This window comes from Anolis carolinensis, chromosome 1 (assembly GCF_035594765.1).
Source record: "Anolis carolinensis isolate JA03-04 chromosome 1, rAnoCar3.1.pri, whole genome shotgun sequence".
NCBI lineage: Eukaryota > Metazoa > Chordata > Lepidosauria > Squamata > Dactyloidae > Anolis > Anolis carolinensis.
This window is the reverse complement of record NC_085841.1, coordinates 273,337,610-273,354,560: the sequence shown is the minus strand read 5'-3', so window position 1 is coordinate 273,354,560 and position 16,951 is coordinate 273,337,610. Positions and strand designations below refer to the sequence as shown.

The 16,951-nt window shown below is 43.5% G+C and overlaps 1 long non-coding RNA gene across 1 annotated transcript in view; it reads left to right on the top strand.

The window, feature by feature from the left end:
• LOC134295384 (uncharacterized) overlaps window positions 1–16,951 on the top strand; it is a 72,175-nt gene that overhangs the window by 34,358 nt on the left and 20,866 nt on the right. The window contains exon 4 of the long non-coding RNA XR_010001934.1: window positions 14,655–14,813. This is a non-coding gene — a long non-coding RNA (uncharacterized LOC134295384). The remainder of the gene's footprint in view (window positions 1–14,654; window positions 14,814–16,951) is intronic.

Here is a 16,951-nt window from a genome sequence, read left to right as displayed (position 1 = left end):
CCTGGAACCCCTTTTGTTGTGCAAGCGGACGCCTCGGATGTGGCAATTGGGGCTGTACTCTTACAACCGGTGGGAGACCACCTTCATCCCTGTGCCTTTTACTCCCGTCAACTAACCACACCAGAGAAAAATTATACCATTTGGGAAAAAGAACTACTGGCCATAAAGGCAGCTTTTGAAACTTGGAGACATTGGCTAGAAGGGGCCAAATTTCCCATTGAAGTCCACACTGATCATCGTAATCTAGAACACCTAAGAACTGCCCGCAAACTAAACCAGAGGCAGCAACGTTGGGCTTTATTCTTTGAACGTTTCAACTTCCAGATCCATTATGTGACCCCAGCCCAAACCAAGCAAGCAGACGCCCTGTCACGTAAACCGGAATACGCTGCAGGTCGCAAGGAGACCTTTGAATCCCAACTGCTACAACCCGAGAACTTTGCCACGCTCACGGTGGGGAACACCAAATCCATTCCCATTGGTTCAACTTCCCCTACTCCAGGACCCATCTGTGCTCAAGAAATCAGGGCTAGTCAGCAAGCAGATGCCTGGGCGCAGGACCAACTTCGCCAAGGTCTGCATTTTCCCTTTTCGCTTAAAGATGGGCTGCTCTGCTATAGAAATCATGTTTATATCCCACCCGGACCGGGCAGGGAAAAAGCGCTTCGCCTGTGTCATGACTGCAAACCAGCAGGACACTTCGGACTATTTAAAACTATGCATTTGATCCTAAGGGATTTTTGGTGGCCCAAGATCCGCAAGGATGTAGAAAAATATGTCAACACCTGCCCAGTATGCCAGCGCTCCAAGATACGAAGGGAAAAGCCCTCAGGGCTTTTACACCCCCTTCCTACCCCATCTCGCCCATGGGAAATAATTTCCGCGGATTTCATCACTGACCTACCACCTTCCTGTGGATTCACCACGATCTTAGTGGTGGTGGACCTTTTCACCAAGTTAGCCCATTTCATTCCCTGCGAAGGCCTCCCCACGGCCAAAGAAACTGCGGATCTATTTCTTCAGCATGTTTTCAGACTACATGGATTGCCCAAGAGTTTAGTCACAGACCGTGGATCTCAATTCACCTCTCGTTTTTGGAAGGCACTACAAAAACTACTGGGCATAGACTCTCGCTTATCTTCAGCTCATCATCCCCAAACAGATGGGCAAACGGAGCGCACCAATGCCACTTTGGAGCAGTATCTTCGCTGTTATGTAAACTACCAACAGGACAATTGGGCTTCTCTGTTACCACTGTCTGAGTTTGCCTACAATAATGGAGTTCAAGCTTCTACAAAAGAAACGCCGTTCTTTGCAAACTACGGCTTCCATCCACGTTTCTTTCCCCCTGTCATTGAAACTTCAGAAGTTCCCGCAGCAGAGGATTGGTTGCAGGAACTCACAGCGGTGCAACAACTTTTGCTCCAGCAACTGGACCAAGCCAAAGAGGACTATAAACGCCACGCTGACAAACACCGCCAGCCGGGCCCTGAAATCAAGGTAGGAGATCGGGTTTTTCTGTCCACTCGCTTTCTGCCCTCCCACCGCCCTTGCCGGAAGTTAGATGCCCGTTTCATCGGCCCCTATCCAGTGGTGGCGCAATTAAACCCCGTGACTTTCAAACTCCAACTTCCGCGTTCAATGCGCATCCACCCAGTGTTTCACCGTTCCCTGCTCCTTCCGGCGGATGGTGTGCGTCCTGATACAGACCAACCGGCCCCCCCTCCTGTTTTGATGAATGGGGAGGAGGAGTTCGAGGTTGAGGACATTTTGGATTCTCGCTTTCATCGCCGCCGCCTACAATATCTCATTGACTGGGTGGGTTTTGGGCCTGAGGAACGCTCTTGGGAAGACGCCTCCACAGTCCATGCTCCTGATCTAACCCGTCGCTTTCATCTGACCTATCCCACCAAACCGCGACCTCGCGCCTCGGGGAGAGGATCCCAGTTTGGGAGGGGCCCTGAGGAGGGGGATAGTGTGATGAACCATGGGCCTTGTAGTCCTGCTCAGGACATTGTAATTCCTGATGAAGATGAAAACTTGGGTTTTTTACCTTCCCAGTCTGAACTGGATTCCTCTCAGCCAGATCTTTCCCAGGCAGATCTGGGAACCTTGCACCTGCAAGAAAGTTGTGCCCCAGAAGTATGTCAAACAACCCCAGAGCCTACTTCTCCCGTGTTCTTGCGCCGGGAGTTTTGTAAACAACAGAGAAGTTTGGATTCAGCTTCGCGCAGGAGTGCGAGGATAGCAGCTAAGAATGTTGCCAATTAACACTGGTTCTCGTGAGAATCTTTAAGGAGTTTAACATCTGGTCTCAGAGTTTAGCTTTCGTTTCTGATTCCCAGAGAACCGCTTTGGTGAGAAAGTTGGACTCTATATAGGTGTTTTGCCCGCGTAGCAACTTCGCGGAGTCAATTCGTCAGCCTACGGAGCGAGTCGTGTCTGGACAGCGCGTTCCGATTCAAGCCTCGCTCATGCTCAAGCCTTGCCTTGCTATCCAGCCTTCGCCTTGCTTCCCAGCCTTGTTTACCTGCGGACCTTGCCTTGTTTCCCAGGACTAATCCTTGCCTTGTTTCACGGATTTTACCAAGTTATTCCACGGACCTTGTTCTTGTTCTTAGTTACCTTGTTCCACGTTCAAGCCTTGTTTCTAGTATCAAGTTATTTCCTAGCCACGCTCAAGTTTTATGGACTAAAGGACCTTGTCATCTCCCCTCACTTTGCTTGGCAAAGTGAGTGTTTCGGTTATTGGATTACAACTTTGGACCTTAATATTTCATATTGGACATTATTTCCTTGGACTAATTTTGACCTTTCCTGAAAGGTCTGCTTCTGGACTATCTTTTACATTTGCTTTTACTAACTTTATATATTTTCTTAATAAAGATATTAGATAGATTCTGGCTTCTGCGTATGGTTATTGGTGCTCTGTAGCCTGGGTCGTGACACAGGACGATAGAAGAGGTACACGGCCTTCCCCTGGGGTGGTGGGGTGTTGCTGTGGGTAGAGGCTTAAGTCGCAAAAACAAAAAACTTTGTGGGAGGGCCGTGCCGAATTCTCCGGGATGCATGCCGGCCAACTGTGGCCGGCTGGCTCAGGGTGGGTTCTTTGCTGCCCTTTTTTTTTTCCCTTACTCTTTTTTTCTTTTTGCTGCCTCTCGGACTACGTGACGCCAGACTCTAGAGGTATATGCCCTTCCCCCTTCAGGGCGTGTTCCTTTGCGGCTGCTTGCAATGTGTGGGCGCAGGTTACCCAGAGTGGGAACTGCCTTTTGCTGGCTTGTTGGCAGGACGATAGAAGAGGTACATGGCCTTCCCCTGGGGTGGTGGGGTGTTGCTGTGGGTAGAGGCTTAAGTCGCAAAAACAAAAAACTTTGTGGGAGGGCCGTGCCGAATTCTCCGGGATGCATGCCGGCCAACTGAGGCCGGCTGGCTCAGGGTGGGGTCTTTGCTGCCCTTTGTTTTTTTCCATACCTTTTTTTTTTTTTTGCTGCCTCGGACAACGTGACGCCAGACTCTAGAGGTATATGCCCTACCCCCTTCAGGGCGTGTGCCTTTGCGGCTGCTTGCAATGTGTGGGCGCAGGTTACCCAGAGTGGGAACTGCCTTTTGCTGGCCTTTGGGTAAAACGATAGAAGAGGGTGGAACGATCAAAGACAGTGGTACAGTCTCCCATCACCCTGAGAGGTTGTGATTGACGCTGTTGCTGCGGAACGTCCGCCTTTGGTTCCCCTTGCCCACTGTCCGCGCACACGGACGTTGCCGATTGCCCGTCAGGGCGTGTGCCTTTGCGGCTGCTTTCAAGGAGTGGGCGCAAGTTCCGTCTCGTGGAAACTGTTTCTTGCTGGTCTGTTGGTAATAACGAGGGTGGAGTGATCACAGACTGTGGGACAGTGTCCCATTCACCTTAAAAGGAAGTGTACTCAACGATGTGGCGGCAGAACGGCCGCCGTTGTTTCCCCTCGCCCTCTGGCCGCGCACGCGGAATCACTGAAAGAAGTGGGACACCTTGGCCTTTACCACTTCTCAAAATTGTCTTCTTTTACTGTACCATTGCCTTGTGCGGGTGTAGTCGAGAGTATGTGATGATAATCTTACGCAGAGTAAGAAGTAGAGAATCAATCCACTCAGAAACTCTTTTGCTATTAAAAACAATTACTTAATAATGCCTTCATGTTTCCTTTGGAATCAACATTTCTGCTTTGTTTCTACTTTGAATTACTTTCTACTCCATTACACACTATATCTTTCATAATTGTACTTCCTCAAGTTTACTTAAACTGTATACCAACTGAAGTCATTTCCCTCTATCCAGGTCATCTGCAGGAGAACTTTAATAACCCCTGAAGAACACACTAGTCTTCCCTGCAGTGGAACTGCATGGAAACATGTGCCTAACATCAGAGCCTTAAAACCTTCCTCCTCCAAAAAGCATTATAGGTCTGTGTGGTCGTTTGTAGCCTATTTAAGAATAGGTTGACAGGCCAATAGTATTTCGCACTGTATAGTTTTTTAACTGTCAAACTACCTCCTCTTCAGTCCTCGGACTAGAGCCGTGTTTTTACACCACTGTTTTTTAAGCTGGTAATGCTGTATGCTGACTGTGACTTCAGTTATATCTTATGTCTTATTGACCCAACATGAACACAGAAGAGTCTCACTGTTCAAAGCCGAACGGGCCTACCAGTGCTGAAATAAGCAAATTTCTTGGATTGGACTTGTTGAAGAAAAGCATATAACACATCATATCAGGTTATTATTTTCCAAATAAAGCACCATAAATGCATGTTATACAACCAAGGAGACATAAGAAGTCGTTCTATATGCTGAAATGATATGTTGCTATTGCTTACTTTATGAATTTAGCTGCAAAATATCACAATATAATGGAATCATTGACTACAGAAATGGCTAGATTTTTCCAGAGGCTAGACGGTTTGCTGTTATGGAGTGTATCTTTGTGTCATGGGTTGTGGTGTGTGGGCGTGGGGCCGGCCAACGGTGGCCGGCCCCCCGGGTCTGATGGGCTTGGGCCCACATTTTGAAAGCAGACGTGAAGAAAGCATGCCCTTCCCCCTGTGGGTTCAGCGGTGTGGGCGTGGGGCCGGCCAACGGTGGCCAGCCCCCCGGGTCTGAGGGGCTTAGGCCCACATTTTGCAAGCAGACGTGAAGAAAGCCTGCCCTTCCCCGTGGGTTGCGGCGTGTGGGCGTGGGGCCGGCCAACGGTGGCCGGCCCCCCGGGTCTGAGGGGCTTGGGCCCACATTTTGCAAGCAGACGTGAAGAAAGCCTGCCCTTCCCCGTGGGTTGCGGCGTGTGGGCGTGGGGCCGGCCAACGGTGGCCGGCCCCCCGGGTCTGAGGGGCTTGGGCCCACATTTCCTTTTTTTTTTCTTCTCTCTCTTTCTCTGGGAAGCGTGCCGGCCAACGGTGGCCGGCCTAGTATTTTAAAGTGTGGGCCTTTTTGGCGGTGGCTTTTTCTGTCTTTTCTTTGGTCTTTGCTGCCTCTCGGCCTACGTGGCCGAGTTTCCCCCGATGCACCGCCTCTCTCTTCTCTCTCGGCTGTCGTTCTTTACCCCTTTATGCGAGTTTGCACCGAAGCCTCCTTTGGGGCGGCGGCCCCTCTTTCTTCCTGTCTGGGAATCGTGCCGGCCAACGGTGGCCGGCCTAGTATTTTATAGTGTGGGCCTTTTTGGCGGTGGCTTTTTCTGTCTTTTCTTTGGTCTTTGCTGCCTCTCGGCCTACGTGGCCGAGTTTCCCCGATGTACCGCCTCTCTCTTCTCTCGCCGGCTGTCGTTCTTTAGCCCTTTATGCTATTTTGCACAGAAGCCTCCTTTGGGGCGGTGTCCTCTGTTTTTTTTTCTCTCTCTCTCTCTCAGGGATGCGTGCCGGCAAACAGTGGCCGGCCCGGCTTAATGTATGGGCCTTGTCGCCTGTGGCTTTTTTCTTTCTTTTCTTTTCTTTTCTTTTCTTTTTGCTGCCTCTCGGCCTACGTGGTCGGGTTTCCCACGATGCACCGCCTCTCTCTTCTCTCGCCGGCTGTCGTTCTTTACCCCTTTATGCGATTTTGCACAGAAGCCTCCTTTGGGGCGGCGGCCCCTCTTTCTTCCTCACAGGGAAGCGTGCCGGCCAACGGTGGCACGCCTAGTATTTCAACGTGTGGGCCTTGTCGGCCTACGTGGTCGACGTGTTTCCCACGATGCACCGCCTCTGTCTTCTCTCGCGGCTGTCGTTCTTTACCCCTTGGTGCAATCTTGCACAGAACCCTTCTTTGGGGCGGCGGCCTCTATTTCTTCCAGTCAGGGAAGCTTGCCGGCCAACGATGGCCGGCCTAGTATTTCAGTGTGTGGGCCTTGCCGGATGTGGCTTATTCTTTCTTTTCTTTTATTTTCATGAAATCAGCGGGGGAGGATGGGCGGGTTGTGTTTCCACAGAACACCACTCAAAGAAACAGTTAGCGGTATCCTATACTGTTCTAAATTGCTCGACAACAAAATGATAGAATCATAGAAACATGGCACCAAACATCATATAATCATAAAGCTAGAAGAGACCATCCAGTCCAACGCCATTCTGCCATGCAAAAACAATATACAGTAGAGTCTCACTTATCCAACACTCGCTTATCCAATGTTCTGGATTATCCAACTTATTTTTGTAGTCAATGTTTTCAATATATTGTGATATTTTGTTGCTAAATTCGTAATTACTACGTAATATTACTGCGTATTGAACTACCTTTTCTGTCTAATTTGCTGTTAAACAAGATTTTTTGGGGCTTAATTTGTAAAATAACCTAATTTGCTGTTCAAAAGGCTTTTCCTTAATGTCTCCTTATCATCCAACATATTTGCTTATCCAACGTTCTGCTGGCCCGTTAATGTTGGATAAGCGAGACTCTACTGTATCCAGAAATATCTGATGCTGTAACCGATATATCATTTACCGTCCCGGAATACTAGCCAGATGGCCCATGAATGGTCACAAAAGTCATAGAAATATGGTCACAGAAGTCATGGAATAATAGAAACATGGTCCCTAAAGTCATAGACTCAAAGAACCAAGTAACAGAATCATCCCAAAAGTCCTAGAATCCTAAAATGATAGAATCATAGAATCATGGCGCCAAACATCATAGAATCATAAAGCTAGAAGAGACCATCCAGTCCAATGCTATTCTGCCATGCAAAAGCAATATAACACTCTTGCAGGCTTCATCATTACTGGATCCGTCCTTCAGGACTTTGGCAAACGTTGGATGTGCAATGTTGCTATTTCATCCAAGGCAGAAATTCAACTCATTCTTGGATGGACAAACAGAACCACAACTGCTAACGTTCCCTTAAGGCAGTGTTTCTCAACCTGTGGATCTCCAGGTGTTTTTACCTACAAGTCCCAGAAATCCCAGCCATTTTACCAGCTGTTAGGATTTCTGGGAGTTGAAGGCCAAAACATCTGGGGACCCACAAGTCGAGAACCACTGCCTCAAGGGAGAAACTGTGGCATTACCTCCGAAGTGAAAAAATTGGAAAAACCAAACTCTTCCTTGAAAAGCTGTGATTGTCTAGACATGTGGGGGTTAAATCTAGGGCAAAGGAGGGTAAAAATAGATGGGAGGGTCCAATGTGAAAGGTTTGGAACCCCTCCCCTTATATATAAAACAAAGACTCCGCCTCCAATATGTGGCATTCAGTGTGTGTCCACACCAGGGTAGAATTGGCACCATGCTCTCCAGATCAGCCATGCACGTGCCACATTATGCCCCTTCCATGTTCAGGGAGTTTGACAGATGGAAGGGCTATCTGAGCCTTGCGAAAGTGGTTACGGAGATCATCGCGGAACGCAAGAAGGTCCCATTTCCATCTCAGAGTTGGGACACAATGGAGTACGACATGCAGCTAGTCCTCAACGAGGACAACTTTGAAACAGCATCACAATGGGTTAATGGAAGCAGTTCCAGCAGCAAGAGCTCCAAAGGTAGTGCCAATGGCCAGGCTTCCCAAAACAAGGAGATTTGCAATTTCTGCAAACACAACGGGGAATCCAAGCAGGTCTATTCGTCCCACCGGCTGAAGGGGATGGACGGCACCGTGGAGTGCCCCATCTTGCGCAAATACACCTGTCCGCTCTGCGGTGCCACGGGCGAAAAGGCCCATACTTTAAAATACTGCCCACTGAGCCAAGGGAAGAGGTCGCTGTATCGCAAGTGCGGACGTAACTCGGCTGGACGCAAGGTGAGGAGATAAGAAGATCAGGAGAAGACCGAAGCATTTATTCTTAGTTTTAGTTTGACTTTGTAAAAGAACAACATTTGATTTCGAGCATCATTAACACTCTTTACATTTCCTCCCACTTTGTTTCAGGTTTGGAGAATGGAAGCCCAATTCTCTTAGACTACATTTGTGAGTCCAGAAATGTTTTTTTATGTATATTGTTGCCTTCTTTCACATTTGTTGTACCTAGGTTATATTGTGTTTCTTTTAGATGTGTCAGTTGCCTAGTGTGATGACTCATGGGCCCTGCAGTCCTATTCCTGACAGTATTGTGGCAGATGAGGAGGAAAATATGGAGTTTTCCCCAGATTTCCGGTCGGAGTCAGAGCCTTGGCAGCTGCCTGAAGTTCTAGTCCAAGAACCAATTAAACCTGACCTTGGTGGGAACTCTCCCCCTTATGGGAGAAAACAGGCTTACACGACTGATAGAGGATCGAGAGAAAAATTTAGAAGTAGTGCTCGCCTTGCTGCCAAATATGCCACTGATTAGAAGTATTTCCCCTGAGAAAATACGGGGAGTCTTGCACCTGCAAGCTGGTTTCCTTCGCTCCCTGTTCTCTAGGGAAAGTGATTGTTGTTTGGGGAAACGAGACCCAATATAGGGAAATTGCGCGAAGGATTCCTTGCGGAGTCAATTCGTCAGCTCCTGGAGAGAGGTCATGTGTGTGTGGACTTCGAATCCTGTTCCTTGCCTCCTGAATCTAGTTCCAAGCCTTGTCCTCGTCTCACGGATTTACCACAGATCTTGTTCCATGCTTCAAGTTGCTTTGCCTTTAGCCACAGCTCCAGCCACGTTCCAAGTAACTTTCAGCCTTGTGTCAAGCTTCATTGGATTCAAGACTTTTGCTGTTTTCCCAACGCTTTGCTTGGCAAAGCGTGTGTTGCGGTTATTGGATTATAATCTTTGGACTCTAATATTTCATATTGGACAATAATCTGCTGGACTATATTTGGCCTCATTTGAAAGGTCTGCTTCTGAACTTTATTCTACACTTGTTTTTATTGACTTTATATATTCCTTTAATGAAGATATTAGATAGAATCTGGCCTCAGTGTATGGTTATTGGTGCCCAGCAGCCTAGATCCTGACACCTTGTATCATGCTTTTTTATACATATAATCATGTTTTTTACATATGTAATATCACGTTCCTTTTACATCTGTAATTGCCTTATATCATATTTTATATTGTGTTTTATATATGCAGTTACTTTACATGTTTCTTTTATGTATGGATGTATAATTTTTACATGTTTAATTATATTATTTGCAACTATAATTGCCTAATATCATGCTTCTTTTATATATGCAATGACATCATGTTTATTTAACGTATATAAGTGCCTTATATCATGTCCGGGTTATCATGTGTGTCTCCAGAGGGATGCAGCCCTATCCTTTGCAGGGAAAATATAGAAATATCTTCTAAATGGCTACTGTCTAGAATTTTGTTTTGTAAACAAAGGAAAAGTTTATATGCTATTGGAAAGAAAGATACTATTTTATGTTTAAATTTTGGAAAGGAATAGAATTGGTTATTATTACTGTGGTCTAACCTTCAATTGTTTGCAAGTTGTTCTAAAGTTTGGATCGTAGAGTTTAATAAACAGAGTTTATGGTTTTGGCATCAAAACTGTTCATGTTGTGCTTAAATGGGATTGAATTTTCTTTAATTTGTGGCCCATAATAGGCTGGTTATAAGCCTGATCTGGAAGGCAGCCAAGGCAAAGACCATTGAGCTGCTGAACTTGCAGACTGAAAGGTCCCAGGTTCAAATCCCGGGAGCAGAGTGAGCGCCCGCTGTTAGCTCCAGCTTCTGCCAACCTAGCAGCTTGAAAACATGCCAATGTGAGTAGATGAATAGGTACCGCTGTGGCGGGAAGGTAATGGCACTCCATGTAGTCATGCCGACCACATGACCTTGGAGGTGTCTATGGACAACACTGGCTCTTGGGCTTAGAAATGGAGGTGAGCACAACCCCCAGAGTCAGACATGACTGAACTTAACGTCAAGGGATACCTTTACACACACACATATGCAGGGACTACACCAATTTAACAAAGTTTCAGCCACAAAAACAAAGTTTCTAAAGTAGAGCAATGACTTTCACAGTAAAGACAACCCAATTTAACAGGAAATAAGACTTTCAAACCAGGAACAGATTTCTGCAATTATTAAAAAATGGTTTATTATAAAAGCTATGAAAATTTGCCAAAAATCAGAGGATAAGGGAAACGTTCCACATTTTGGTGAGCTATCAGTGTTAAATGTGTTCTACCACTGTACCAAGTTTGAAGAAGATCACTCAAAAAATGAGGGCGGGAGAGCCCCCTAAGTCCCCCCCCTTCGGGCTGTTTTTGGGCCACCGCGCATGCGCGTCCGCCATTAACGAATTAATTTCGAAAATAACGAATTTTCGTTAATTTCGAAAAATTTTGGGGGCCAAATTCGTTATTAGCAACAAAAACGAAAAACTGCCCCCTCTAGTTTTGAAACGAGTTTAGAATCAAATTTTTCATGGATCGATCAAGCCTAATAGCTATCTAGTAACCAGCCACATTACTATATGTTGCAGTCAGGACTGTAGGCAAGCCGGGGGGGGGGGGGTATGGGTTCAAGTACTATCTCAAGCAAATTTTGACAATTTATTCACACTGTCATTACTTGCAGCAATAGCTGATATAGTGGAAGCAACTAAGTTTGCCCACCCATAACTGGCAGGCAAAGCCCAAGGCACCGGCGGTGGGAGAATTTAAAGGCCCTCATGAAGGAGATCAGACTTGATGGGGGCGGTTGACAGGGGCCAGGCATGTAGCTGGCGGGGGGGGGGGGGCTTGAGGGGCTTCAGCCCCCCCCCCCAAATTCTCAGATTGGTCTGCAAGAAGGCCTTACATTTATTATTTAAACTGTTATGTTTATTCATATAATGATCTGATCACCATGCTCAATATATCCCATATGCATGGGGGTATTGGGATAATGATACAAAAGGTTTGCTAGGGTAGATCCTGTTTCCTTTGCTACCACAGGGGGTGCCATTTTCTACAGTTTTTCAGAGGACTTCTTCAGGCTCATTGTCTAGCCCCCTGAAAGTTAAGCAGTCACACTCATTATATTACTTATATTTATTATGGTGAATATCCTGGCAGTGACTTTTAGGGGTGTACTTTTGTCTTATGCCAAGCCTCATCCATTTGGGGGATGGTAATCCCAAAAAAGTCCATAAGAAAAATTTAAGTTTAAATACACTTTATGATGTTTCTAGGTATATAACAACTGTGATAATTTGTGCTTGCTTTAAAAGTTTATACAGTAATTTCTGCTAAACCATCAAGCAATTTTTGAATAATTAGGTACCAGATTATAGGTATTTTATGTAGTTTCTAAAAATTTGATATGTATGGGTCATTGATCTTGATTTTTAGATATGCCAATTTAGTGTGTGTATGTCGTTTTCAACTCTTATAAATTTGAAAACATATATAAGAAGCACAATGGGGAAAGAAACATTGACCGGACTCGCACTCTTGAGTGTCTACTGAAGTTTATCAATGGAGTCTAATTTCTGCCAAAGTGTATTGACACAGTTTTCAAGTGTTTCCAACAGACGTTGTGGTATTTTTTTGTAATTATAAATTACCAATTAACAGCAATTTTCAGTTATTTTAAGACTTGAAACTTTATAACTAAAATAGAAAATTGATTTAATTAAGTCTATATAAAATATAGAATAAACCATACTAATGAAATTATTTTGTATTATGGAAGTACTCTTCATGATTCTCTAAAAGAAATTATCTCCCCCCCCCCCCCCCGGCTGAATTTTTTTTCTGACTACAGCCCTGGTTGCAGTGAGATCCATATTTCTTATTCAAGATCCGTGTAGATATAAGATTTAAATTCACAATAGTACTGGAATGAAGGCAGCTAACACATTTTCACCATTACTTTTCTTTGATTACATTTGATTACAAACATTAGTTTCTATTGGTATAGGCTGCCTGAAAGAACCATTTCTCTTCCTTCTCCTTTCATCCTGCCTTTCTCCCCATAGGGACTCAAGGTAGCGATCAATGACATTACACAATACAATGAATTTAAAAGCAGAGCTTAGAAATTATCTTGTATGAAGAATGAATATAATAATGTATTGAATGCATCCATACTTTAATAGTGGTAAGGTGGTGGGCTTTTTCTTTAAACAAGGCAACTTGCTTGTGTTGCAGCAAACTGCTATTTTTGTTTTTGTTTTTTTGTTTTAAATCTCTTTTGATCTGTTTCTTACAGGGAAGGCAGATAGCACTCCTTGTGCTTCTCGTACTTTACATTGATTCCAGGCAATGTTCTGCTTTTTAATGGTGACTCAGACTACCTCACTTACATATAATTTTTAAGTAACAACAAAACCAAATAGCAAGAATGGCTAGGGACAACTGAGATAGGAAAAACAAAAGCATATACGGATTTGTTAAACAGAAAAATTAACAAGAAAGTGAAAAAAGATTATCGACTATTCAACAAAATAAAAAGGAATAAAAAGGCTCAACAAGACCAATTCAGATGGCAATCCACATCTAATCACCCTTCATCACAGCTCAGCAACTAACATAGTACAAACAGGAGATAATGGTGTTCAATGTTTTCACAAATTCCTGCCCATTCTCCCATTTAAAAGAGTGTGAATGATGTCCTGGGCATAAAATAGCAAGAGGCAATGATGGACTCCTTGAGAAGATTGTTGTGTGTTAAATGGCCTGTCATGGAATAAAGGTGTCCCACCATCCATGATGAAAAAGATGTAACAATCCATCTGGTTGAGTTTTGTACCTGGAATGGGAGAGAATACTAGGGATGAAAATCCTACTTATTTTGCCTTCCACAAAATAAGTTCATAAAATGAAGTTCACAAAAAGTTCCATCTCCACTTTTTTTGCAAACATTTTCTTTCAGTAAAAACCATACCCCTATGTTCCTAAAGGAGGCTTGCCCTTAACCTGTGATCCACCAAGTCATCTACAGTATCTGCCATATATGTTGGTCCACCAGGACAAAGGTTCTGTTTTTACTGCCTTACTGCCATTTCTATGAACTGAGGAAGCCAATACGTATTGCTTACTGGTTTTGTTTAGCTTCATGAATCCCAAGTTAGACAAACCACCAAAAATAATTGCACATGAAAATAAATAATTCTTATTGGAAATAAAATATGGGCTGACGAATTATGCAGGCAGAGATGAGGCTGGGAGGCAGGAAGATGTAGGAAGAGAGAGATGCCATGACCACAGGAGAAAAAAAAATAGCTACTTTAACAAGAATGAGTAGTTGAAGAAAACAAGTATTTTCAATATATTGCAAACAAAATTATCTGCCAAAAGGGCAAGATAATTATCTTAATGTGATTTTTGACCAAGATAAATATATCTTATTTTATATACCGAGCAACAATTTGAATCTTATGCAAAACATGGAGATAAATCTAAAAAATATGATAATGTAATAAAATCAAAATTATTAGGAATCATGCTGCCAAACTTGGGGCAGTAAAACCCTTTTAAGATCCAAGAGGAAATAGGCTTGTAAAATCCGAGTATGTTACTACAGTTTAATCACTTGATAAATAGCTGCATTGTTTGGGAAGAATGGATGGTGCCATTATTGCAGCATCTCTCTTCATAAATAGTACATTGCTGATTCAACTCTAATGGACATCTGCAGAGTTGCTATCAAAGTAGTGTCATCATTTTGGCAATTTAAGTGATCTGGAATGGGGAGGGGTGTCAGTAGTTGAATCAAGTCTTGTTTACTTTTCTAGAATGTGGGTGCTGATTGCAACATAAATGGGAACAGTGCAATTGGAAATTTCATCCCTTTTGCATTCTACAGATGTGGAAAACAATAATTTAGGGTGTGGGTTGTGAGTTTTTCGGGCAGCATTCACTCCTAATGTTTCGCCTAGCATCTTCAAAGGTTCTGTTGGCAGTGAGGCAAGTATTGTGTATATATACCTGTGGAATGACCAGGGCAGGAGAAAGAACCCTTGTCTGTTTAAAGTCAGTGTGAATGTTGCAATCAGCAAGTTTGAAGCAGCCATGAAGTTTGCAAAGTCAATCAGAACCTCTGAAGATGCCAGCCACAGATGCAGGTGAAATGTTAGGAGAGAGTGCTCCTAGAACATGGCCATACAGCTCAAAAAACTCACAGCAACCCAGTGATCCTAGCCATGGAAGCCTTCATCAATACATTTATGGTATGTTATTTAATACAGTCTAATTATCTGACATGTTGCTATTGCAAGAGTGTGAAATAACATAAGTTGAAAATAGTTGAATCTGTAATGGTAATATGGAAATATATATATTTCTCTCTCTTTTCTTTTCATTACAGCCTGGGGTCAGAGGTCTTTTGTGTTTGAGGCTGCATCTGCACAAGTCAGAAATTGTGATGCTGAACCAGAGTATGGTACTCTAGATTAGCATTGCTATGGCCTGCATGACCGAACCAGCACCTGTCATCCCATCCTTCTCCAATTGCCTCATCACTCAGGTTAGTGTCACTGCAGGGGCCGAGCAATGAATACTGCCATTTCTGTGCCCATTGGGAACCGCATGGCCCAGAATGATGGGGCCAGGTAAGTGTAATCTCCTGTCCCTGGGCTATCTGGGCCTGTGGAAAGCAGGGTGCTGGTGTAAACAATGGCAGACACTTCCTGAATTGGAAGTGGCACAACTTTGTACACTTGCCAAAAATGCAGATGAGAGCCAGAGTTTCAGGGAAGCTCTGAAGTATCCTATTATTTTGTTAACACAGTTCAAGGCCATGTTAACCTGAATCAGCTCTATGCCTCATGCAGCCACCATGGATCTGATTTGGTCCCCCTTCTGGGTAAAGAGTCTGCTTAGACGTGCCTTGAGTCAGTTGTGTTTCCTCAATTTATCTTTATATCTTTGTATTCTAGTAATTGTGTTTTAGTCTTAGTTTAATTTTTGTCATATATACATGTGTGTGTGTATATGACAAAAAGTAGAAAGATGTATGTATGTATGTATATAATGACAATATTATGTGCATGTCATCTTTCTCCTTTTTTGTTTCTTTTTTGTCATTATTGTCATTATCATCATACTTTGGGAAATAAGTGGAAATCTACCAGTGGGCTTTCCTCTTTCCCAAAAGATCAGGACTTTTGATGTATCCAATTCAAGCTCAGGGAAAATGTATGATTGCTTCCTTAGAATTTTTAAGCAATGCACCTTTTTACTATTCCCATTGTTTCAATTCTGTTAATCTGCTAATTAGAAATAAATAATGGGCTATTAATAAAATATACCCAATATTTACTCAGTGTGCTGTTAATCTCTGTTTACTTAACTGATACATTCCAGAATGTGAAACTCGGGACTATTAAAAATATAAGCTGCATTTTCACCTTAAAAGGATCTATTCTATAGAAATCATATAATGGCAGATTTAAGAATCCTTTTCAAGAAGTAAAGCAAAATAGATTAAAGAAGTTAGCATATACTGGATGGACGGTGGGTGGTAGAGGAGAAATCTTATATGAAAAGAGAAATGAGAACAATTTTCCAATGTAATTTATATCTCAAAAACTGGAGGGACCATTGCAACAAATCTTTTATGAGTATCCAAGAGATAAGTAGGATTCAAATAACTGGAATTAGATGGGACAAACTGCAAAGGTAGGTGACAATGTTATGAAAAATGAGATTTTAAAGACATCCCGTTATGAGTTTGTGTCACCAGAAAAGGACAGCCTATATAGAATTTTATGAGGGGAAAATGGTTTGCTCATCTTCCTATATAACTATTCCTCATTTTTCTTTATGACTTTGGAAACACTCAACATTCTTTCTGCTATTCATTTAACCTAAAAAATCTGGGGAGTTGAGGAGCATCAAAAACAATGCTTCATCATTATTATTATTTGGAGGGGGGGGGGAGTAAGTTCAGTCTTAAAAGTATCAAATTCCACTTTATACCTACTACCTGAAGTACCAAATTAAAGCATGATGAGACTATTCAATCAGACAAGTAGCGCAGCTGTGGCGCAGCTGTTGAGCAGCTGCCTTAAATCACTCTGACCATGAGGTCATGAGTTCGAGGCCAGCCCGTGGCGGGGTGAGCACCCGTCAATTAAAAATAAAAAATAGCCCCTGCTCGTTGCTGACCTAGCAACCCGAAAGATAGTTGCATCTATCAAGTAGGAGATAAGGTACCACTTATAAAGTGGGAGGCAAGATTAACTAATTTACGACCTGGAATGAGGAAGTGCCGTCAGTATGGATGATGAAGCAGCTGCTCCCCCCTGTGGCCAGAATCGAACATCCCCTCAGAAGAACGTTAACTTGCCTCTGCGTGTGTCTCTCAGTCTCTGTTTGAGGTGTTTATGGGCATTGAATGTTTGCTCTATGTGTGTTATAATGTGATCCGCCCTGAGTCCCCTTCGGGGTGAGAAGGGCGGAATATAAATACTGTAAATAAATAAATAAATAATAGTATTGAAATTCCAAAAAGACTGATGATTGAATAAAAAAATTTCTTGCCAACAGCAAAACCTTGCACGTTACTGCACTAATTCCTCAGGTAAAGCATGGAAGAGGTCTAAGCTATGTTGCTATTTATTTTGCAGACTTCAAAGAGTACTTCCCATTTTAGGGGTATTC